Consider the following 25,619-nt stretch of genomic DNA (forward strand, 5'->3'; position numbering starts at 1 on the left):
CCCCCCCAACTAATATTTTTATTCAGAAATGTTGCATTGAATTTATCAAAGTGACAGAAAATACTTATTTTATTCTGTTCTATATTTTATTCTATTCTTTTGTTGTTTTGGTGGAAAAAACATCACAGTTTCCTCAAAAATATTTAACAGCACACTGTTTAATTATAAGATTAAGTGTTTCTTCAAATCAAGATATAATAGACGGATTTCTGAAGGATCATGTGACTGCAGAAAATTCAGCTTTGCCAAATTGCATAATAAAATATATTAAAATAGAATAGTCATTTTAATTTATAACTGTGTTTTACAATTTGACTGTTTTTACTGTATTTTTTTGTTCAAATAAATCCAGAATTATTAAGCATCAGAGACTTCTATGATTCTTTCAAAAATCTTGCAGACCCCTAACATTTAAAATGCTTATAAATTCCATTTAAATTAAATGTTTTTCTCTGTTGACCAAATCTGTGATCACACTGTACATTCTACATTTTAGGGGACAGTTTCTCATATCCTTACATGTCTAATCAATTGCACACAGACACTTGGCAACCCCTGGGCTGAACTGTCTGTTGCTGTCACATCTCTTTCACTTACTCTCTCAACCCTTTAGAGAGTTATTTTACTCAAGCTGAGGAGGACTGTGATTCCTGTACACATGTAAATATTCCAGAGAATCAGGTGCTTGTCTACAAGCATGTTTGGTCCCACTTTTACTGAGCAGCGCTTGAGCCCAGTGCAGATAATGTGTTCTTGTCCTCCAGGGACTTTCAGCACTGATGTACCAAGGCTTCTCTAGATCATTTCACAGAGGAAGATGGAAACAGGAGGCTGTTTTTATTTATTAATGAATCCTCACATTAGACACTCTCCACTCTTGAGGCAGTTTTATTTTTGAGCAACATTTAAGTGGTATTATGTAATATGCCATGCACATCACCATCAATCAGGATGTCAGACTAGAGGACATGTGGTTAACTGGCTGTGTCAATTAGTCTATCAAACAACAGCATGCTCTCACAGATTGGTGTGCATATCGAGTAGATGTTAAATCTATGAAGTCCGACAGGTTTAATAGGTCTGAGTTTAACTGCAAATTGTTTATGTAGGAGACGGTTGTTTTTGCTCATTCACTGTAGGTTAAGGATTGTGAAGTAAGGGAAAAAAATCCTGATTTCGATGCTGAAGATGATCTTGGAGATCTATTTCTAATCTCTCAAACTGCAGTCTTTGCCGGTTTGGCATCCCATGAGCACCGGCTCCCCACTGAGGCAGATCATGCGCTGTGTTAGCATTTCCCACCCGGCTCCCCGCTCCACCTGGACCCAGATAACACTTAATAATTCATATCACTGCTTGCCGAACAGACTGCCATCCCGCTGAGTGATAACAGGTCGTCCAACCCCCCACACCAGTCCCCCGGTCATGAGACTCCCACCCCAGCTGTGTGCCTCAGGCCCGTTCCCCCAAACCCTGATGGACCCCAAGGCATCTCCAGTTGTACTTGGATGCCAGCCGTGTTGTAGAATGGAGACATTCCTATTAGTAAAAAGTTAGTGTATTATGTTATTATATTTTTTTCTAACTTGGGAAGGGTGAATTTTAATGACATGGGTATGACACAGGTATTACAAGGAGAGGGTGACTTATGAGGACATAACCCATGTCCCCATTTTTAAAAACGCTTATAAATCATACAGAATGAGTTTGTTTTTTTGAGAAAGTAAAAATGCACAAAGTTTCCTGTGAGGGTTAGAGTAAGGTGTAGGGTTGGTGAAGGGCAATAGAATATACAGTTTGTACAGTATAAAAACCATTACGCCTATGGGATGTCCCCACTTTTCACAAAAACAAACATGTCTGTGTGTGTGTGTGTGTGTGTGTGTTCATCCCCAGAAAGCAGCTGTGATCTTACACTTTCATTTACTTACACAAAATGTACTATTGTTTTTATTTTTATTTTTTTTATGGATTATTACATACAATGATAACAACAAATAATAAATGTATATATTTAAATATATGTGAAAAATTAAAGAGTAATTTAATTCAAATTATATATATATATATATATATATATATATATATATATATATATATTATATACTTTAAGTATTAAAAATGATTGTTAAATTATATATTAAAATGTATTTTAATGTTTAATGTAATAAAATTAATGATAATAACAATAATAATAGCCTGGGGCTATTCATCATATAAATTGAGATAATTTGATATAATTTCTCTATAGTTGTAGTAACTATAAGGTTTCACAAAAGTTTCCGTAACATTGGGAAAAAGAGATTTTGTTTTGTTGTTGTCATTCTCGCTCCCATCCTGCACCATTTCTTCATGCTCAGGAGGCAGCCATGAGCTTTCAACGGCATTCATTGACTCAGCCTGCAAATTATTTTAGATTCCACGGATTACATGCACTGAAATTGAAAGAAAAGCTGAATGTTCAGTGTCTTACCACAGTAGCTAGCGTCCCATGTGGCTTGGTTTGCAGAATTTCAACCATGCTGTGGTTTTACCAGCTTGCTCATGAGCAAAACCGGCTGTTTACAACCTCATCAGTAGACACAGTGCTGCATTAAGGGGCAATTTCTTTCCCATACACTGTATTATTCTTAAGTTTATTTGTTTTTTTTTTGTACCTAAGATGAGCTTAATCGACTCCCCAACAGCACATTTACCATGAGGCTGAAGATTGTGTTTTAAAAAATGAATTGAATGTCTGCACTCCTCCATGTTGTGTATCAGATGTGTGAAATGATTGACTAGTTTACATTCAGCCAGTGAAGCAATTATATGCTAGAAATAAGAGCTGCAAGTATCTCTTCACAAAATTGTCTGGGTGGTGGTGATGATACTGGTTGCCAGATGGTACAATGTGGGACAACATATGTGACACAAAATGGAGGGAAAGACATGCCTGTGCTCCATCCTCGTCTTGCACCATTTGATTGAATTCTCATTAAGATACACTCGTATAATTGTGTTTTTATCTGATTTTTAAATGGCTTATGTTGCATATAATTATGTAGGAAGTATCTGTCTCTTTGCATCTAGCAGAGATGCAGAACTGTACTGCAGGTGTCACTTACATTTTGGGCGGATTCCAATCGTTTCTCGTCAGTCTGGTTTAAAATACACATACAGTAAGATGCTCAGACCAGAATAGTTGATTTTTTTATTTCTTTAAACCCCTTCAAAGCCTTTGCAAAGAGATCGATGTTGTGACAAATCATCAAAAAGTCATCATCAAAAGCTGAAGGGTTAGCTGTTTAAAATGCCTGATCAATGGCTGTCACTTCGAGCTGTTGTAGCAGATCAGTTATAATTTCACATGATATAATTAGATAACTGTAATTTGACATGGAGGAGATCAAGGCATGGTGTGACAAAGGGAAGTTGGCACTGTATCATAAGATTTTGAGTAAGATTTGAAATTAAACAAATGCAAGCTTTCTCTGTTTATTTATTTATTTATTTATTTATTTATTTATTTATTTATTTATTTATTTATTTATGTTGGCCTTTTATCTAAAATACAAAAAAGATATGATGCAAAGTTGAATTTTCAGTATTATTACTCCAGTCTTCAGTGTCACATGATCCTTGAAAAATCATTATCAAATACTGACCTGCTGCTCAAAGAAACATTTAATAATATCCATTATTTATTTATTTAAAAAAAAATAAAAACATTTTATTTTTTCTTTAAGTCTTTACTGTCACTTTTGATGAATTTAATACATCCTTTCTTGAATAATTTCCCTCACAGGTTTGAAGTGATACCATTACTAGCCTGGCTGGTAAACTGTTAGGTAACAATAACTTTAAAAATGTACATAAGTCAGGGGAATGAATGAATGAATGAATGAATGAATGAATGAATGAATGAATGATAATAATAAAAACAATCTATAGGCTTTTTTTTTTTTTTTTTTTGACCAGGACTTTTTAGCAACCACTCAGAAAAAGTGTGGTCTTAGTGTCTTTACATCCTATTCTTTCAGACACATTTTGTTTAAAACGTTGTTTATTGTATTTATACTATATAATAAATGAAAAATATTTTGACCAATAGTACATATTCGACCAATCACAATGTGGGAATTACAGTGTGGGAACTACATAACGATTTATACACATATAATGTATGAGGTCTATATAGATGTAAGATGTTAACTGAAAACAAAGCCAAAACCCAGATGTTTTAGGCAATTTAGAAAATTCAGGCCAGGACAGGTCTGGGAAAAAGAGAATGCATGGTCACCCTAAGTTACTGAGTAGCAACCCCTTGGTAAACAACCCAAACATGACAGGTTATTTTGCAAGGGAAAGCATAACTCACTTTTCAAATGAAATCTAGTTAAAATCCCCGTTCACCTGGTTTGCAAAATTGCATCTTATATCCAAAACAAAATTATGCAAGTGAATGGAATTGAATAATTTAAAAGATTTCATGCAGGGATTTTGACTTTACAGATGTTTGATTATCATTTGATTAGTCCGAGCAGTTTAGAGACTCAACCCCATTGCTCCCGGGTCTCAGTGTATCTCTTTCCAAATGAAGACATAGGAAGGCTCTGTGTTTGTGTGTGTGTGTGTGTGTGTGTGTGTGGTGCACCTGTAGGTCTTGCTGTTTGGGTGAGCTTTATTTTTAATGACCTAATCTGTGTTGACAAGCAGTAACGCTGCCTGCTGGGGGCAATGAAATCATTATATCCCTGTCAGATAAGACGGTAAACACAAGCACACTCGCTGCAGTGGGAATGAGAATAGTGTGCTGCGTGTGTGGATGTTTTGTGCACTCTAAGCGCTTCACAAACACAGATTTAAAGCCTATACCCTGTCCATGATTTGGGTTCGGATTCAGAGATGAAGCGTCTTGCATTTTGCAGATAATCCCCAACCTGATTATAAGACAGAGCATTTCTATTGTACCTTAACCTTACTTGTCTGCTGTCTGACCCTGAGCCGGCCTCAAATATGCTCAGCTGATCTAGCTTTGTAGTTTTAGCAGTGTGGCCCTTTTCCCAGCATCCTGTCTCTGTGTTGGTGCCAGGCTGGAGAGGGGCATTCTTTCGCCCCAGGCTTCTCAGCGGGCACAGCTGCGTCCGTGACAATGCCCCCGAGGGCACAGGCCTGAATGTGGCATCCTTCTAATTACAACAGCATGGTGACGTCTAGCAAGAGTAGCTGTCCTTCTCATTTTCTGTACCCTGCTATCCTGACTGTGCCTAAATGCATCATTTAATGTTGACATAAAAAAGGCACATTCTGGCACCTTTCTCCGAAAGCCCTTCACCTACACTGAAATACAAATGGCGTGGAAGCAATAATAAATAAAAAAAACAGAGGACAAACTGAAATAGTATTTTATTGTAAAACATTGTCCTATAATCTTTTTCTTAACAACTCAGTTTAAAGTGAGCATGGAAGTTCTTATAAACCATTTTCACTTAGAATTTACAAGCAAATTTCACAGTTAATTACAAAAAGTAACTAAAAGTAACAAACTCAAATAAAAATGTATCTACATTTTAAAGTAGAAAAATGAAAAAAAAATATATATATTTTTGGAAAATAATTGTTTACATTGAAAATTATTTGGTTTAGAATCAATTCTCTCTCAGAAATTGCTAATTTCACAATTAATTCAAAAGAAATGGCAAGTACCATTTAGAAAGACTGAAATAATATAAAAAAATAGAAATAGAAATAGTTTCTATACCATTTTTTCAGTGTACACCATAAATTAAACTATGTTGTAAATAAAAGAGCATAGGAGTATGTTTTACAAAAAAGAGAAGAATACAGGAATATGATATATATATATTCACACACACTCCTGATCTTTTATCTACAACATAGTTTAATTTATGGCGTACACTGAAAAAATTGTGTATAAACAATTTTCACTAAAATTTCTAGTTTTACACTTAAGCAGCAAGTAACACTTTGACTTAAACGTGGAATTATGTGTAAAAACGAAATAGTCATTTTGTGTAAAATTAGCTCCAGTAACCTTTATGATAAAAATAATAACAATAATTTGAATTGATTTTACAGCGTTTTAGGCACCAGGACTTGATTCACTAGTTAACAGCGTGCAGTAGGTAATAGTTTGGCTGATTCAGAGGAAAGACTTGAATTTTTATAATCTTGAGTTCTGTACTTCAGAAATTACTGTTACTTTGATTCATGCCCCAGACTTTCATGTGCATCATTTTGTTTTTTTTCCCCCCTTTTCTTTTCCTATTTTTCTATCCTATTATTTTTTCCATTAGCATTCATACCACTCAAATCTACCCTGGTCGTCACGGAGATTTCAATTTGAGGTTGATAATTTGCCTGTTCCTCCTACTGTGCGTGCGTGCTGTAATGCACAGTGCATTAGTACGAGCCTGTAATCAGTCTGCACTTCCGCACAACATGCCTCTGGTATTCTCTAGAACACAGCATGTCCTTACTGGAGTTTTCAAAGTTCACTCACAGCTTTTTCCTGTTTATGTAGCCAAGCTCACCTGTTTCTAGGTGGTCTGAGTAAGGAGTTTTTACGGTGTTGTGTGGAATATTGATGAATAGTTCATCCAAAAAAATCTAATTCCGTAACATTTTTACTTACTGTCATGTCAAAATGACAAAATGTCATTTTTTATGATAAAAAAAACAGTAACACATTGAATTACATGCAAAATTGTGAAAGTTCAAAGTCAACAGTTGAAATATCAAAAGTGACTTTTCTTTTATCATTTTATTTTTAATTAAAAGTTTGACTTTTAATCACTTTCAATTAAAAGGAAAGCCAAAGAGACAATGACCAAAGAAAAGCAGCTTGCTTTTACACTTCCTCTCTTATATGTCTATGGCCACATTTATTGATCTCTTCCAGCTTTTGTAAAATAAATACTTGCTCCCTTCATTCTTTCTAATCTTTTACAAAATACACATTATTTATGTATGTATTCTGTTATTTCGGTCACACATTATTTTAAGGTCCAGTTCTCACTATTAACTATGAATTTTGATTCAATAAAATCCTAATTTGCTGCTTGTTAATAGTAAGGTAGTTAAGTTTAGGTATTGGGTAGGATTAGGGATGTAGAATATGGTCATGCAGAATATCTGCTTTAGAAATACTAATAAACTGCCGAAGCCAATATGAAATGCATTATGCATGCTAAAAAGAAGCTAGTTAATTAGTCCCTAAACTAAAGTGTTACTGTTATTTCTTTGCTGTGCACTGCTGAAATAGTTTTGGTTGATTTTGAATTACTGCATATATATTTTGAGACCTTTTTAGATATTCTTTATAACAAAAGCAGACTACATCAATAAATGCTTTGTTGCACCTAGAGATTAACATTTTAAACTAATGAGTAGGCACTTGTCCTTGACATAATTACAGCACAAAGTGAGCAAACTGGCTGCTATTGATTATGCTGATGAGGTGTGATTAAACGGGTGATCCTTGTTCTGTCTCACAAGTAAAGTACACATTCACTTTAGCTTTATCTTTTCATCCGTAGTTTCGTCCTAATAGCCCCAGAGGCGAGCGGGGGCAGGTGACGGCTTTGCCTGAAAAAGAAACCAGGCACTGCAAAACTCTCAGAGGCAACAAGATGTACTTTAAGCGAATGGGGGAGTGAACATCCATCAGAAGTCAGACGACTCCTGCCTCTCGCTCAAGGCTGCTGTCTGAAAATAAATGGAAAAGAAGCAAAGGGAAGGAAAGTTTCTTCTCCATTCTGACAGAATCCGAGGGAAGTGAAAAAGCATCCACTCTGGTTATTCAAACAAAGACTCTGAAATGCACTTTCTTAGGCGAGGAGATGACTACGAATGTTAAATTAAAGGTGCATACATGGTCTTAAGTATTTTTGTGTAATCTTAAGCAATCAAACACAAACCTCTACATGTCAAAATGACCATATGGCTGATAAAATAGGATAAAGTTTATCATAATATATATAGGATATGATCCTAAAATAACTGCACGTGGGAAAACAGACTGAAAATGAGTCTTTAAACACACACACGCTCATTAGGCAGGAGTCAGTCTCTCATAGTGTTTCATCAGCAGCAGCAGATGGAAGGTAACATGTGGAAGCTGGCACACAAGCCCTCTGTTTAGCCTTTGACAGTGTCTGAAGAGGGAAACAGAAGTGAGCGAACAAGACATAGAGAAGATACAGTGATGAAAGAGCATTGCAAGAGTAAAGTGCACTTTTTGAAATTTCCTGCCCATCTGACGGAAAGGAAGTAGCAATTGACCTGTCAGGATGTACTGACATTTGAAATGTTTTGAGGCTTGTGGGAGGACCGTGCAGATGAACTCCATGACTGAGGAAAAATCATGTTGCTCTTGACTTTTACATTTTTAATGTTGGTAATTGTACTTTTTCAGGGTTTCTGAAAAGATCTTAAATCAGAGTACAAAGTCTGAAAATCATTGTAAGTCTGTAAAAAATGATTGTCATTTAAATTGAAAGTATTTACAATAATACATGTAATTCATTCCTGTAATGATTTCAGTCCTTATTCAGAATTATTTTATAATAAAGAGTTCATATAGGAACAGCATTCACATCGAATTGAAATCGTTTGACACATAAACATCTTTATTGTTACTGTAGATCAATGTAATGTGTCCTTGGTTGATAAATACTCATCTCTTAAGTGGATGAAAGTGAACATTTAACTTTAAGCTGTGACGCTTATTCCTATAGTGACATACAGTACTTCTAATATAAGGACAATTAATCCTATAGATAAACCTTGGGTGAAGTGCTTTTCTCCAGGGAAGAATAGTGATCGTTCGTGAATGAACCTTCTGGTTAACAGCTTAGATTATGCCATCGTAACCTGCTAATGTTCCCAAAGCAGCTGTAACTTCTCTTCCATTATGAACGTGAGATCTCATCCTAGTCTCCCTCATCCAATCCCATGTGTCTTTCCTAGTAGCTATGGATGAGAAATGGCGTAGACGTTAGAGTTGTGTTGATGTTTAAATTACTCTAGACATTTCCATACACTGCAAACACACTTTGTTCATGTCTCATCACTGCTTCACGAGATTGCTGTGTTTACAAAGCTGTTCCACTCATCCTATTAGCAGTGTGTTTTCCCCTGGCTGTCGGGACGTGTGGGCAACCTTCAGCGTCGAGACAGTGGATGCCATCTCCCTGTGGAATAGCAAGCATAGATGCAATCAGCCTGGGGGAAAACAGAGCTCTCAGATCACCCCCGGATCCAGTGCTGCTGAGAGCTCCACTGGGAGAGTTGCTTTTCCTTTGCTTATGACAGCGCCTAAGTGTCAGCTTCTACAGTGACATCAGACTATGGTTGCGGAGGTGGTTTTTCTGCTCGCACGTGCTAACTGACTAATAGGACAGACATCGGCGGCCTGTATGGGCATCTGTATGTGTATCTGCATGCTGATCTGCTCATCGGGTGGTCCAGTCTGGTCTTCATCGGTTTTGACTGATTGACAGGCTTGAAAAGCCCCAGCTAAAGTCTGGACTTAAGTGAGGAGGCATCATGCTGAACCAAACGCACTACATCAATGGGGACTGTGGAGGGTAAACACCTTCAAATTCCTGGGAGTACACATATCCAACGACATTTTGACAAAGCAACAATCCAAAAGGCACAGCATTGGATGCACTTCCTCAGAGTGCTCGGGAAGAACAACCTAGAGTGTAAGCTGCTGGTGTCCTTTTACCGCTCTACCATAGAGAGTGTATTAGTGGACTGCATTTCAGTGTGGTACTCCAGTTTCACTGCAGCAGACAAGAAAGCCCTCTAAAGAATAATCAATCACAGCCCAAAAAATTACTGTCTGCTCACAACCCTCCCTAATAAGCATCGCTCGGTCCCATTATCTCTCAAGGGCCAAAAACATCATCAAGGACACATCCCTTCCAGGACACCACCAGTGTAATCTTCTAATCATTACAGTTACTCATTCCATTTAAACTGTACTTTTGTATAAACTTACATATCAGTGTGAAGGCCAATGTTAAATACAATAAATGGTCGCTTTACTGAGATTGATAAATGTGAATACCATGACTCAGTCACTTATTGTATCTACTTGTTTTTTTGTTTTTTTTTTACTGTACAGTCGTATAGACTTATTTATTGTCTTTGGTTTTATGTTTGTTTTCTAACACCAGTCGATCATCTTCTTGTATGCAGAAAAACACAATGAAAATAAAGTCACTCAATTTAATTCAATAAAGCTGGCTGTTTGCAAAAGAGGAGCATAGTATAAAATGAGACATTGAACACAGGGAAATAAAGCAAAAGGTAGAGAGGTGAGTGTATGGTAGGAGGTAATGAGCTAGAGAAAATAAACAATGAAAAAAAAATAGAATTTAGAAAAATTATGTAAAATCCAATGAGAAGGCAGGTGGCATCCTAGCAACCATGTGTTTACAGGTTAGTAACCATTTAGCAACATTCTGGAATCGTGGAAGCACATATCACTTTTGCCAAGGATTTGCTCAAAATGTTAAGAGTCATTGTTAACACTCGGTGACTTGGTTGCTTAGTTTATTTGTTGAGGTGTTGCAAGGCTGTTCAGAGTGGTTTTTAGCACTTTGCTATATATATATTTTTATTATATTTTTATATATTTGCTAAATATTTTTATATCATTTAAAATATTTAATTTCTGCGATGAAAAGCTGATTTTTCAGCAGCCATTACTCCAGTTTTCAATGTCACATGATCTAATATGCATAGACATTTATCATTATCAGTTACGAAAATAGATATACTGCTTAATATTTACTTAAATAAAAAATTCTAGTGAAACTTGCTTTAGCAGACACTTTAATGGAACTGAAAAGTGGCATTAAGCTTCATGGGATAATTGTCAATAGAGTAAAATAATGCAATATTCACGGTCAAAGAGATTTAGATTTTAGTTTTATTCTGCATGTCATTTAATTTTATACATTAGATTTTACTGTGACGCAATCCACAAATCCAATCCCGAAGCACTGATTCAAAGTAAATCCCACCTCTCTTAAGTCGGACCAATTATGTGTGTAGAACCGCATCAGTGGCTTTTTTATTTTTCAGCAGCAGAAGTGTGAAAGGCAGTTGGACATACATTACTGATTCTGTATGCCGTTCCTCTTGGTTATTGTAACCGGCTCATGGGTGGATTACTCTAGAAATCAAAAGATCAGCTTACCACCAGAGCCTCGTTGTGAGTTTGCGCCGGCCCTTGGACGATTGGAGTGCCTGTGTGTGTGTGTTTGTGTGTGTTGGGAAGTATTCCTCAAATGGCTGTGTTTATCCAAGCTGAACTGTTTAATCAAAAAACAGAAGGAGCAGCTTGTAAACTTTCAATGCAGCTGCACTCGCCCCTAATCCAGCCACATTAATGCAGCTCAGCTGCTGCTGCTGTGTGTATGCAGACCATGTGTGATGCCTAGATCCAGCAACACCCTTCTGCTCATGTCCACTCATCTGTGACCCCCAAAGACTCTTCAAATCCAAACCCAAATCCATGCAAATCAAACAGGATGTGAATCATGTTAGCGTTAGACAAAGAAATGAAGAGGATGAATGGTACACGTGTATTGTCTTAGGTGCTTTAGATGCTGTTGTTTTGTCTAGTTTTTATCATTTTATCAATAATAATGTAACATCAGTGGAAAACAAGTCATTTCAGAGGAAGAGCAAGTTATTACATTTGCATTAAAGATAGTAAAGAAAGTTATTACATTTTGATGTAATGTTCTTTTTCTCCAGAGCAATATGTACATTCATGTCCAAACCAGGAGCATGTATTAAGGACGTGCATAAGGTCCATTGTGATTGATGTTGACTTTAAATGTTTCCACTGGTCAAAGCTTGGCCAAAGGAATGCATCTTGTGTCATCTGTTATGTGTATTTTTCCACTTAAGTAGAAATAATGTTGTCACGTAGCCTTCAGGTTTGTATATTGTGAAATACTATTAAGTAAATATACTGTCTGAAGACTATTCATAATAATAATAATAATAATAATAATAATAATAAAAGTCATTTTCCTGCATACACAACTTCTCCATCACTTACAGTGTCCATATAGATTTTCTCTTCTTTCCATGTTGTTGTGATTGTAGGAATGCTAAAAATGCCTAAATATTTCTTGGTAACAAGCTGCTTTTGTCAGCAACAAGTGATGTTGCATGACAAAATACTACATCATTTTTATTTTACTTCAATAAATTGTATTGAACAGTTTTACATCAGAGGGAAGGAAATAATCAGATTCATTATTTTATGATTCATATAAAGTAGCATGTTAGTGGTTACACCGAGTTTCTTTCTTTCTTTTTCTTTTTCTTTCTTTGTTTCTTTGTTTTTGTGCACGATTAATACTACTGATGATATAAACCAATCATGCAATCTCATAGTTATGCTTTGAAAAAAAAAATGTTCCCCATGAATAACTTAAATGAAGTTAAAATGAGTAGTTCTTAGTATGTTATAGAGAAGCTAACTATTGTTGACTATAGTTAGTTACAGATTTAAATTACAGGTAACTTGTAACCTGTACAGCTACAGTTTGAAAGTATTTTTTCAGTGCTGGGCATCAGACAGCAGAATTCAGTTCATGTGTAAAGAATGAATCCTTAACAGCTAAGGGGCAGATTCACACCATGGCTGTAATGCTTTTATTAGAGACCGGGAGAAACAATGTATAATGTGAGAGTTTAAAGAAAGATGTTGGCATTACTCACATCATTTGTAGTTTGGTAGTTTTCAGTGCACTTTCAAACACACACTGGGATTTCTCGCTTTTTTGCTCTCTCTTTCCTTGTCTGGTTCTCAGATGGAAATGGTAATTACAGAAACCTGTTTTCAGAAAGTTAGATTGAAATCCAAGGTTGACTGCCGGCCAGGGACCCTCGAATTATCTGGGCCAGGTGTTGATATTTATAATAATACACACTGCCCTGAATATAATTGCATCTGCAGACACAATACATATTAATGTGTCAGTTAGCAATCAAAGCGCCGGGGCTCGTCTCATCTGACCTGTTTCAGAGCTGTCAGGAACACTCAATGTCAGAGCCTTCAGTCAGAACCCACCCCCCGCCCCCCTGCCTGCCGTCTGCCCACCCAGAAGCCTGCTAATGCAATTCTGAAAACTTCAGTAATGAAATTCAGAAATTATAAAAGAAAAATCCTAAACATTTCTTGGACAAAATGTAGACATTCAGTATAAAATCTCTTGGCAATTCAAATTTAAAATGACATCAAGTGTAACAGCAGTACTTCGCTATTATTAACAGTGACATTTTTGTAAAAAAGAAAGAAAGTAGCAGCACCTTTCAGCCTGTCACCCTCATAGAAACACACAGTGGTAGTACGTCATGTCAGGTGTTCTTGTCTTAACCCCTTATCATTGAGATGTGAGTGTCATCGTGTCTATTTGAAATGTTTTCTAATATTTTGATATAAAAAAATGTGATTTCTTGATTTAAAACAAATAAACAAACAAATAAATAAATTATGGCAAAACATTACATTTAAATTCTTAGATAATCAGAATAATTGCCCAGCCCTTATATATAGAATATAGGCTTCCAAGAAAGGATCATTGTATTCTGAATAAAATAAATAACAATAATTATAAAATATCTTGCCATTCCCCAAATATGAGCATCAGGCTGTCTAAATTCAGCGATGGCTGACAGCTCTGTGGTCTCATATTCACTTTTTCCAGTAAGTCCTGTCTGAAATGATAGCTGCATTCTCACTCCTGGCTGATGGAAGAGGATACTTCAAAGGGAAATCCAAACTGCAAGGTTGTGTATGTGGCCAGCAATGGCATCTTGAGATGAATGATGATGATTTTTTGCTTTTTTTCCTCCTCTTATGTCTTTGGCCATGTTTCAATGTGTCTGAGTCAGTCCACCCTCAGCCTCCAATCAGACTGCTCTTAGTATGAGGCAACAGTAAGGATTGCTGGGAAGTGACCCACGACCCCTTTCAATGTGCTTTGCTGTTGCTGTGATAACATGAAGGAAAGGTTGTGTAGGGCTAGGAGTTGTAGCACAGCAGTTAGCCAAATCTTCTAAACTCAGAGACTAAAGGTTCAGCCGGATCTGCTAACCACTGCAAGACTCAATAGTTGTTCATATAGATGTGACCCCAGCTTCCTGCTTCCTGTACTATCAACACTTGGGTGGAAAATATTCAGATCATCAAACAAATTGTAATATCATACAAATATATATAAACATGCAGTTTTTAAATGATGATTTCAATTATTAAGGTAAAAAACTGTCTAAATCTACCTGGCCCTATGTGAAAAAATATACTGGCTTCTGTTAAATCATGAAAGAACATTATTTTAGAAAGCTGAGTTAAATTTCACTAGCCACACCCAGGCCTGATTACTGTCAGACATGTTAAATCAAGACATTACTTAAATATAACCTGTTTGACAAAGTGAAGCATGCTTAAAGAGCAACACCTTATGCTGCAGTCCAAAGAGATCCAACAGATGATAAGAAACAAAATAGTTGACATGTATCAGTCAGGACAATGATCCAAAAAACACCCTCAAGTCCACCTCTGAATGGCTCAAGAAAAACAAAGTTAAGGTTTTGGAGTGGCCCAAGTGAGATGCTGTGGCATAACCTTAAACAGTCTTTTCATGCTCAAAAACCTTCCAGTGTGGCTGAATTAAAACAATTCTGCAAAGAAGAGTGGGACAAAACTCCTCCACAGCGATGTGAAAGACTCATTGCCAGTTGCTGCAAACGCTTGATTGCAGTTGTTGCTGCAAAGGGTGGCACAACCAGTTATTAGTTTTAGGGGGCAATTACTTTTTCACATAGTGCCAGGCAGGGTTTGCACAGCCTTTTTGCCTTATTAAATTAAATCATAATTTCAAATCTATCTATCAATATCTTTCTATATGTTTGTGTGTATGTATGCATATATATTAAAATCTTTTAAAAAATGTAAATTTATTTTAAAAGTTTAGATTAACATTTATTTATTTGGTGTTTTTTTTTTTTTTTAATGGTTATGTTTATGTGTGTGAGAATTAGGGGTTGCACCGACTAATCGATTAGTCGGCTAGTCGCCGGTCCTATAGAGGGCGTAGCAGGATAATAAATGTTTGAAGGACTTCCACATTTACAACGGTTAAAATGACAAATAAATGTATACTCTGAAAGGTCCAGAAGACGTGTGGTTATATTACTGGACACTCGAAATTGAACGGGAGAAAGCACGTTTTAAACCACTTAGTGTACACGTAAGTTAATTGCTGTCCTAATCTAATGCTCTGCTGCACAGTAATGTACGCACAGCCTACAAACAGTAACTCGTACGTCACGCGATGATCGCTCGTGCACATTCAGTCATTCAGCGCTGAAATGTACTGTCAACATTGTTCTGTGATTTCTCAATAAAATAGCTTAGAAACTGAAAAGTTCAAGCATTTATTTGTTAATAACTAAATCCCACAGCGTCACTACTACCAGAGAGACGTTGCCATTTAGAAATAATTCACAGACACAATCGCTTTCACTTATGCATAGATGTAACGTTAAATGTAATCTTTACTGTGCTACTTTATCTGTATCTGATTTAGAACGAGCAGAAATCTGTGAGAAATAAAACTACCCAAAGGCAAAAGAACTTATAAAGTTGAACAATATGGAGAAATTAGCATGTGGGCAGCGCTGTGTCATATACCATAGCTGTGCAAAAGGTGTTTTTCCACAGCTCCAAACTTATTTGTTTATTAATGACGTCATCAGCGACTAGCAGCGACTTCGACTCGACTTTCATCACATAAAAGTCGACTTTAAAAAATCAGAAGTCGTATAACATTCTGATTCCAAAGTTTTTCTTGTCTTGCTTTTATTGTTGTTTTGTTTGTGGCATTTGGACCTTGACAAGTTCAAGCACCATTAATTGTAGTTACATTTAAAAAAATAAAAAGGACCAGTACAACTGCTTCTGCTGAATATGTCGATGGCATTTTCATATTTTGTGGCATTATAAACTAGAATCTAACTTTATTTTGGTGAGCGATTATGCTCATGTGCTCAATGCTCTTTTTGTCCCAAACATCAACAGTTAGATCAGGCAAAGATAAAATGGATGAGACGTCAAGATGATGTCTGAAGAATTTTAAAGAATCTAGATGAGCTCATCTGTCCATTTCTGTTGTAGTGCTTTTGATTGGCAGCTGTCAGCACTGTGCTCCATCATGCCATCACAGAAGAAAACCACAGCAAAGAGTGTACAGAAACCCTTGTTATTTTCCACAGAAGAGGATTATTCAGTCATTTGCTTTTGTTTCTAAACAAAGATCATTTGTTTACAGTGCAATCCCACTGGAGCCTTCAAACAAGACAAGCAGTACAATGGTACATGTTTGAGCGATTATTATCGGACGGCTCAAGCTGAGGTCCAAACACAGCTCCGTCAGACCAGAATTCCAGACCCGGATAGTGACTTGGCAAACAAGTAGCCATCCTGATGTTTTTCTGCTTTGCCATATCAGCGAGGCTGCAGCAGGAGCGTATCAGGAGTGTTATTTCACATCACTAAAGTCTTTGAAGAGGTTTAAGGATCTTTAAGGGACCCCAGCCAACCAAAGTGCCTGCCAGATATCTCCATGTTAATAAGCCTCCATTAAGAAATTATTGCTGCTGTTTTTGTGCTTTGCCACTGCAAAATCTAACTGCCAATTATGCCATGGCAACACTCAGCGCTCCATTTGCCAGGATGTTGATAATTACGGTTTCGCTAAGCTCTTTTCTTCCTGTGCCTCATTTTAGTTGTGCCCTTCAAATCCGGGCAGCCCGTGGAACACGTCAGTTCTTCGTTACCTACCATTATGTGTCATTTCACTCCGGTGTGATTCATGTTTCATTGGTATGCCACCTAAGAAGGCCAGCTCGTCGTTAAAATGAATTCAGCAGAACAGAGTACCATGCAGACTTTAAATAAATCTTAACCCTAGCTCTTATTTGTAAGCCTAACTTCATCCCTTAATTACTTAGCCCTCGGTGCATCCAAACCTAACCGGAGACCACCAGCGTAGACGGCGACTCTTGTTGGCAGTCGAGCGACTGAGCGGTCCTTGGCAAAAATAAAGAACAGGAGGGTCCGTACTGTAGGTGGCCTTTATCTCTGGCACACCTGACATTGTCAAGGTCGTTTATTATCTCGCTCTGTTTGTGTGCTGCCAGAACACACTCGTCTCTCCCGGGTTGCGAGAAAAGCACTTTTTTGAAATGCTGTGGGGAAGGGCAATTGATTGTGCTGATACTTTTGCTGATTAGACACATCAGTCAGTGTCAAGATTATCTGTGTCATCAGCTGATCTCAACAGCTGTAGGCTCGTCTTCTTTAAACGGCGGTGAAATCGGTCGCATCTCTGCTCTGTCTGCGCCTTCTCCAATTACTCATACTGATTGAATATATGCAAATCGTCACCAAAATTAAAAGCCACCTGCAAGGAGACCCCAAAGGGATACTGTAACCTCCCAACAACCTCCAACTGCCCGACTGTTCTTAAAAACGCAGATCTTCCAGGGAGTGACACCATCAACATCGGACAATGACACCGGGATATGGAAACAGCATGTTCCCTATGGACAACCTTCTGTCTGATCTCGGTTCACCCTTATGCGACTGCTCTTCTGTGAAGTGTCCATCTTTGATCCTCGTTCCTTTGCTCTGCTCACCCCTCTTCTAATCCTACTCCTCCACCCGTGCCTTCACTTTTTGACCTCTTTTCCTTTAAACTCCCACACCTCAACTGGAGGACAAAGGGCCAGTGACTCCGTCTGGATCTCCGCTGGGTCGTACAGAGGTGGGGGCTGGTTATTAAGAGCCGAAACGTGTGAAGATCGGTGGTGCTTTGCGGCATGCTGCCGGCTCCTGCGGGATAGGTGGGATGCGTAAAGGTCAGCGGGCTGATCTGAGCACCTGTCTTCCTGCCTATGTGATGGGCCAAGAAACCGCAGCTCCGTCCTTTGTACGTCTTTGCCTGCAGATTATCCGGTGGGATGTCCTGCTGTTGTTATGTCCCTTCAGTAATGACACAGCTTACTATGGATATATGTGCTTCTGGAGGTATACGTCTCATATGAGGCATTAATAGCATGTTCAACCGTCGGATCTGAGTAAAGCAGCCCTAAGGCACTGTTAGCGCTGTAAACGTAATAGTAATCTAACGGTATTGTGCCACAAAGCTGAAAAAGCTTCTTTCCTGTTTCAGATAAAATGGATCATGCTATTCCTATCTCTTGGGAACTGCTGACTGATTCTGCTGTGCCATCGTTCTGTGGTAGGATCTTATCCTGCTTTTGAACTGCATAGACTGACACAGAACTTTATCTGTTAAAAGAAGTGTTCGTAAATTGAACCGGATCTTTGTGGAATTCACCGGTGGAATGTTATCGCTCTGGATCCTCACCTCAGTTGTGTTTTTGGAATTATTTATCAGTTTATGAATGGAAGTCATGCATAGCCAAACCGATGAGAGTCATGATCAGTGGTCATTTTTTTGTAAACACAGATTTGTTTTTGTCTTCTGATGAAAATATCGTATATATTTATTGAATATTTTGTCAGAATTTAACAACATTTTACTTAGATTAAAATATGATCTAATTTTAGTCAGTGAAAATAATTTTAGGGCCAAATTAAATTAAATATTTAAACATTTTATAATAGTTTTCAAATACTGCTTTATGTATATATTTAACAAAAAGAACAGGAGATTACACTATAGGAATACACTGAGCCTCTAAGGGGAAAAATATGAGATGGGAGAGTATTAAAAAGTATTTAAATGTTTTTGCAAATTTGTGTTCCCTCTAAGAAACTGTTTTCTTGTGTTTACTTGAAAAAGCACTGAGATAATGTTTTTCCAACACAGGTTTTGTGTTTGCTCGCTAAATTATGCAATTATTTAATTGTATTTAATTTTATTTTATTCAGAGAAAAGTTTAATGCCGCAATTATATGAAATATAATTTTCTTCTACATCCAACATTTTTCATCATATCCCCTTAAGGGCTTATAGGAATGCAAAATTGTGAATTACTTATGCTTTAGATATCCATAGATTTAAATGTCTTTTATTCTAAATATAACTATATACTAAATATTGTAGAAACTTAATTTTAGTTGCTTGATAATGATTTGTATCGTAAAAAGCGCTAAACACATAAACTTGAATTGAATATAATTTATTCACAATGTGATCTACTCATTCTATCTAACATGTTTTTGTGGTTGTTGTTGTTGTTTTATAGTGTAAAGCACACAGACTGACCAAGCTCTGATTGTGTGGCAGATGAAGATATCTCAGGCCAGCTGCATGGACGCCAAAATTAGTTAGGTGAGAATTCTGTGGCATCCTGAAACATCCTGATAAAACTAAAGTCTGACCCATCACCCTTAAGATCCATGCCAGCCATCTCTTCTGAGATTTTCATTGCCTGTAGATAAATGTTTACATGGTTGGCTTGCTCAGTAAATAAAAGGGCAAAATACAGCACAAATCTACAGTGACACAATAAGAGGTGAGCAGCCTTGTGTTGCCCAACTAGACGGTGAGAAGAAACACTCTTAGTGAAAAAGTGGCAAGTGCCTGATTGTATGTTACATTTTGCTATTTTAGAGTAGTGTTAAGCAGCTAACAGTTTCGGATTTCTTGGTCCCAAGACATTGGTGGGTTTGCATGTTTTTTCACATTTTTAAAGGTGTAATAAAACTCAAGTCATGTTAAAACTACCCATGATGCTGTGTCAGGAAATAATGGAGCCAAGAAACATTTTTAAACCTGCTTTTGTAATTAATATATATTAAAGTTTTTATTGTTTTAATTTTTTCTTTTATAACCACCTAATTAATATCCATTTTCTTACATTTTTTTCTAGTTCTAAACTTTTTATATATATATATATATATATATATATATATATATATATATATATATATATATATATATATATATATATATTTAAAATGTTCTATTAATGTTACATATTTACTTTCCTTTCAGTTGTACATTTATCACATTTCTCGACCTCCATTTCATCCGTATCACTGATAGTGAAACTCATTTTTCCTCGTAATTAACTTCTTTCCAACCATCTGAAGCTGAATATTACAGTAGCGACATTAATGGGACACCTTTAACATGAATCACTTTACATGGATGATGGGATTAATTTAGCATCTGATTATGAGGTGGAATTAATCTAATGGGATTGGATGACAGCAGCCCTCAATTCATAGATTTAAAGAGTTACGGCATATCATGCTATAGCCAGACCTACTTTCACAGTGGGCACGACTTAAAGGAAATATAGACTTTACAATGAGTATTAGCACATATAGTCTCTGTGTCAGCCATGTTGCTACTGGAGACATGATTTTGACCTTGGAAACTGAGTGACTATATGATATTGCCATTCTGTGTCCATATTGGGACAGACTGCCAGCAGCCATTTCTTTTTTATTCACTCCATGTCACTTCTCAGGGCTTATGGCTCTGATCTCATACAATTAAGTTTGCTCACGCAGTTCAGTTCTCGTGTACCTACGACAACATTTAAATATGTTCAGAAGTACTCACAAAAAGAGTGTCCTGAAAGAGGTTGCTGGGAACTGGAGAGGATAGGGCAAATAGGTGAACCTACATGGAAGTACAACCATAAATAAGGTCATCTTTCTAGGTAGCAATTTATTTGTGAAATAGGGAGCAGGAACAGTAAATGACATACAGACTGATTGATTGTGGTGAAATATCACTTCATTAGAGTAGAGAAGGGGTTTCAGATGTGTGAGACGGCTCTCATGAGGACTAATCTTGATTTTAAACACCTCAGTCCATTCAGTCTTTCTGATGCGGTGTTTGAAATTGATAATTTGCAATAGCTTTCAGTATTTCTTCTGACTAAAATGACATATATGTAATGCATATTTAAGTATTTTAAGTATATTTAATACTTATTTAATACTTTAAGTACTAGAATTGAATATTTTTTTTTTCCATCTTAGATATGCAGCCCCCCAAAAATTCTGCCTCCATCAAGTATTTATTTATAAGAGAGTTGGGAGACAAACTAATGTTCTTAGCTATTTTATTTATCTTATATATATATATATATATATATATATATATATATATATATATATATATATATATATATATATATATACTAATGTATACATACTTTTCACAACTGGAGAGAAGTAACTGACATAACTTATTGACAGTTATTATATTTTCTGTTTCAAATACATGATTTAAAAAAAGAATGATATTCATCAAACTATCCAGAAAAAAATAGTTTTCACTAAAATATTATTAGCTTTGATAATATTGTTTCTTGAGCACAAATCAGCATATTAGAATGATTTATGTAGTAATGATGCAGAAAATTCATCTTTACATCAAATAAATATATATTATTTTAATAATAGTTAAAAATTATTACTTTAATTTAATCTTTTAAGAGTCGTTTTAGTTATCACATACAGTAATAATGTTTTGTTACGTTCAGTTACTCCAAACAGGACTAGCAACAGTATTCTGCTGCAGTGTAAGCATAACCATAGAGAACAAATGTCTCATTCCTGCGCTCCTGAAAGCACACAAAAAGTTATCCAGCTTGACTGCAATGCCTAGTTCTGCTTCCTCTCGCCATGTCTCCAAAGGTGCAGGTGTGTGGAATAATGGGGGTTCATCATCTTCTATATATCTGTCTTCAAGCACACCCAGCAGAGAACACCTGCTGCATCTTTCTACACTTACAATCCACACACACACAATCAAAAATCCAAACAGTGTAAAGTCATGGACTAAAGTATTGGCAGTGACATAAATTTTGTGTTTTGCAAAATTTGCTGCTTAAACTGCTGTGCATTCGCATTGTTTCTTCAAGTATTGGCAATGACATAATCTAGAAACAATTTGAATGAACACCACAACAGCCTAAGTAGTAAATTTTGCGAAACACAATTTTTTATTTGTCACTGCCAATACTTTTGGCAACTACTGTACCTGCAAGGCCATTATTTTATACCGATATACTGGTAGAAATCTGTATGACAGGAGGTTTCAGATGTACTTATTTGATCACTGCTCAACATCACAAGAAACTAGAGCGCTAGAAACAGACCGATGGAGGTCAGGAAATGTGTAATCCAATCGACACTATAGGAAGCACACAGGTTGTGTTTTATTTGACACAGCATGCCAGCTGTTGGTTCTCCATGAGAGTCCAGAAATCTATTGCACTTTTGCTTCAAATCTCTGCACATAGCTAAAACTTTGAAATACAATAACTATGGACTCATATCACCTGTACAGTAACTCTTCTTTAAAGATCTTGAAGTAAGTGTCTCTTCTGTAATATGTCAAATCCAAGGGTTCACTGCAGTGCTGTATTTCTGCTCTTCATAGGGGACTTTCACATTTATATGGGCAGTTATATAAATAAGTGCATGATAAATTATGTATTATCTGAAGTATTGAATGCATTTTTTTATTATTAGCTTGTGACTTGCAGGCAAAACACATAATTTGTCAGCACTTTGTTTTATGGACTGATTTGTGTTCTTTTCATGCAGACTTTGAATTTGATGGTGAAGTAGTCTGGCACTTTAAATGTATTAAAAACTAATTATTAATTTGTATGTAAAATTATTGATTTTACATACAAATGTATGTAAAACCATGTTTTGCATCTGTGTTCATGATTTCCATAATCACAACATGTTTTGACGGCGTGTTATTCTGAGTCAGCAAACGTTTTCAGAGCTGATTAGCTTTATTTCACCAAGACATATAAATGAGCAGGTATATGATAGAGTAAGTTGGCACAGAGCCCGATCACAAAAGCTCATCATATTTGCCAGGTGCTCTTTTATTGGTTTAAACATAAGTGGTTTTTTTTTTTGGTTTTTTTTGGTTTTTTTTGTTTTTTCAGGCTGCACAAAGCATTTTGAAGTAGATGCTAATGCAGTTCTGAGTGCATTATCCTTCAGTAAGCAGACAGTACAGCATTATCCTTCCTCAAGCTCAGAGTCTTAGTGTTACTTCATTTGTATTAATTAGTAAATGAGTCTTTAAAGTCTGTAGTGTGATGAGTTTAAATGTTTGTCAGAGTTTCTTAAATAGTGCTTAAATATAACTTTTCCTTCCCTGAATTACTTGTAGTAAGAGATAAGCTTTAATGATTCAGCTCATTTATTTATTTAGTTGTATTTTATTTTCTTAGATTTCTTTGCACTGAAATTTGAAGTCTCGGACACAAACTAGTGTTTTATTTTGCTCTCGTTTAATTATTCTCATATTTGGCTTGAGGAAAGTCTTGCACCTCATTAAAATTATTTAATCCACTGTCAATTGCTTGTTAGCCCAAACCACTAATGACTTTGCATTTACTGGAAGCAAGATAAAAGCTTTGCTATTTGTTTTTGCTCCAGTCAGACTTAATTACTTAATTTGTAATGTTCACTTTCTTCTTACAAATGACTTGTCAGTGGCGGAAGTGTAATTGTAGAATTTCTGCAATCATACTGAAAATCTGAGCTGACTGGACCGCTTGTCTCTTAATGAATAGGGGGAGGATGCATATTGATCGACTCGATTAGATTACATGCCACTAGAGGGGGAAAAACTATTTCGGTTAGACTGAGTTTAAGAATTGGACATCATTGATTGCGTGTTTTTGTTCATAGACATGAAAGATAAGTTGATTTAGCTTTGATTTCACAAACAGCATGACACAGGACTGGAATAGTTTTTCTTACACTCGTACAGGCTTTATTCTTATCCGCATGGCTAAGCACCTCTCAGGGAATGTTTACACCTGTGTTTTGACGTTTAAACTCAGGATGTGGTATTGGAGCCGGCCTCTATAATTAAAGCACGCCTGACTGCTGAGCTAATGTCTTGTGGAAAGCAGTAATGAGCAGAGAGTGGTGATGCGTTCCACTTGGTGGCGTCACCGTTCAATATGTTCCTTGCACATTTTGCGACACCAGTTTACAGCCAAGCATTACATATCCTCTCATATGCAACCGTGCCGTGTTTTATGTATGTGCTTAGTGCTTGCAGGTGTTCATATTGCTCTTTGGTTTCGGTCTCAGAGTTGTGCACTGCGCTCAATAGCATTGAAGAAGTGCTGTGTGTGTGGCATTGCCGTGGGTTAGGAGCATGACATGATGGAGCATGACAGGGATAGGATGAAAAGGTCACCTCTGGCATGCTGCCGTTTCAACCATGTGATGAGCAGCTTGGCATTTGTGGTGTTCACCAGTGCATTGTGCAGCAATCAGAGCAGGGCAGGCAATCAACTACAACATTCAATCTGGCATTAATGCGTTTTTATTCAATGCTTAATGGAATATATTGGGTTCGGTACACGTTAAGCTCAATTAACAGTATTTGTGCCATAATGTTGATTTATACAAAAACAAATTTTGACTTAATCGTGTTGTTGTTGTTGTTGTTTTCTTTTTTTAAAGCTGGTTTAGAGTGATGCACTTACAATGGAAGTGCATGGGGCCAATCTCCAAATATTAAGTTTTAATAGTGTGTATAATAAGATATAAATAGTATGTATAAAAAGTAAATAATATGCATGCTTACATGAAAATTCACCTGATAACCTTTTCTGTGTAAAATTATACTTTTCGTCACTGTTGACATTTAAATGCAACACTGAAAACCATTATATAGGTTATTTAGGTTTAACAGAAGAATTAAGTGTTAAACAAGTTTAACATTTCTGCTTTAAATTCATAAAATATTCTCCCCGTTTGCTTCCATTGAAAGAACCTCTCTCTTACAGTAATACATTTTTGTTGTTGTTGTGGGGTTTGGGGGTGGGTTATCAATAAAATTCTATCAGCTATCAACCTTTTTTTTGGTTATAGGCAAAATTGCACCAATGCTTTCAATTGAAATTTAACATGAAATGATCTCTGAACATAACATGAAAATAAAAATGTGTCCTTATGAAATCTAAATATTAGATTTACATTTCTGCTATTTAACCCCCTCCCCCTTTCCCCCATTGAATGTTCCACACCAGAGCCTTGAGTTTTTTTTTTTTTTTTTGTGGTTATAACATAACATGAAAATATAACATAACATGAAAATAAAAATGTGTCCTTATGAAATCTAAATATTAGATTTACATTTCTGCTATTTAACCCCCCCCCCCCCCCTTTCCCCCATTGAATGTACCACACCAGAGCCTTGAGTTTTTTTTTTTTTTGTGTGGTTATCAACAAAATGTCACCATTTCTGTCAAATTGAGCCAGGAAATTACTTTAATTCATATTGTGACTTTTATAAAATTATAAGCTTTTCTTCTCAGCTTTTTACATATAAAAATGTGGCCCATTTTCTTCCATTATTAGTGCCTTACCTTAACATTCTAAGTCTCTGTCTCTTTTTCTCTCTCTCTCTCTCTCTCTGAAAACGAGGGATGCGCCAAAATGATATTTTTAAACATTAGACAAATTTACTTCCATTTTAAATGCTCTATAACATTTATTGGCTTGTACTGACTTACTGTACTGCAATGCA

General features: G+C 36.3%; 1 protein-coding gene across 3 annotated transcripts in view; it reads left to right on the forward strand.

The window, feature by feature from the left end:
* Positions 1–15,167: 15,167 nt before the first annotated feature.
* Positions 15,168–25,619, forward strand: part of tenm2a (teneurin transmembrane protein 2a) — a 404,535-nt gene continuing 394,083 nt past the window's right edge. For 2 of the 3 annotated variants that reach the window (XM_052574345.1, XM_052574349.1), the window contains exons 1-2: positions 15,181–15,293; positions 19,321–19,406. The gene's annotated coding sequence lies outside the window, so the exon portion shown is untranslated. Of the gene's footprint in view, positions 15,294–19,320; positions 19,407–25,619 lie in introns of all 3 variants that reach the window. The other variant, XM_052574348.1, reaches the window with a different exon arrangement.

The sequence above is a fragment of the Carassius gibelio genome, chromosome B14 (genome assembly GCF_023724105.1).
Source record: "Carassius gibelio isolate Cgi1373 ecotype wild population from Czech Republic chromosome B14, carGib1.2-hapl.c, whole genome shotgun sequence".
NCBI classification, from domain to species: Eukaryota; Metazoa; Chordata; class Actinopteri; order Cypriniformes; family Cyprinidae; genus Carassius; species Carassius gibelio.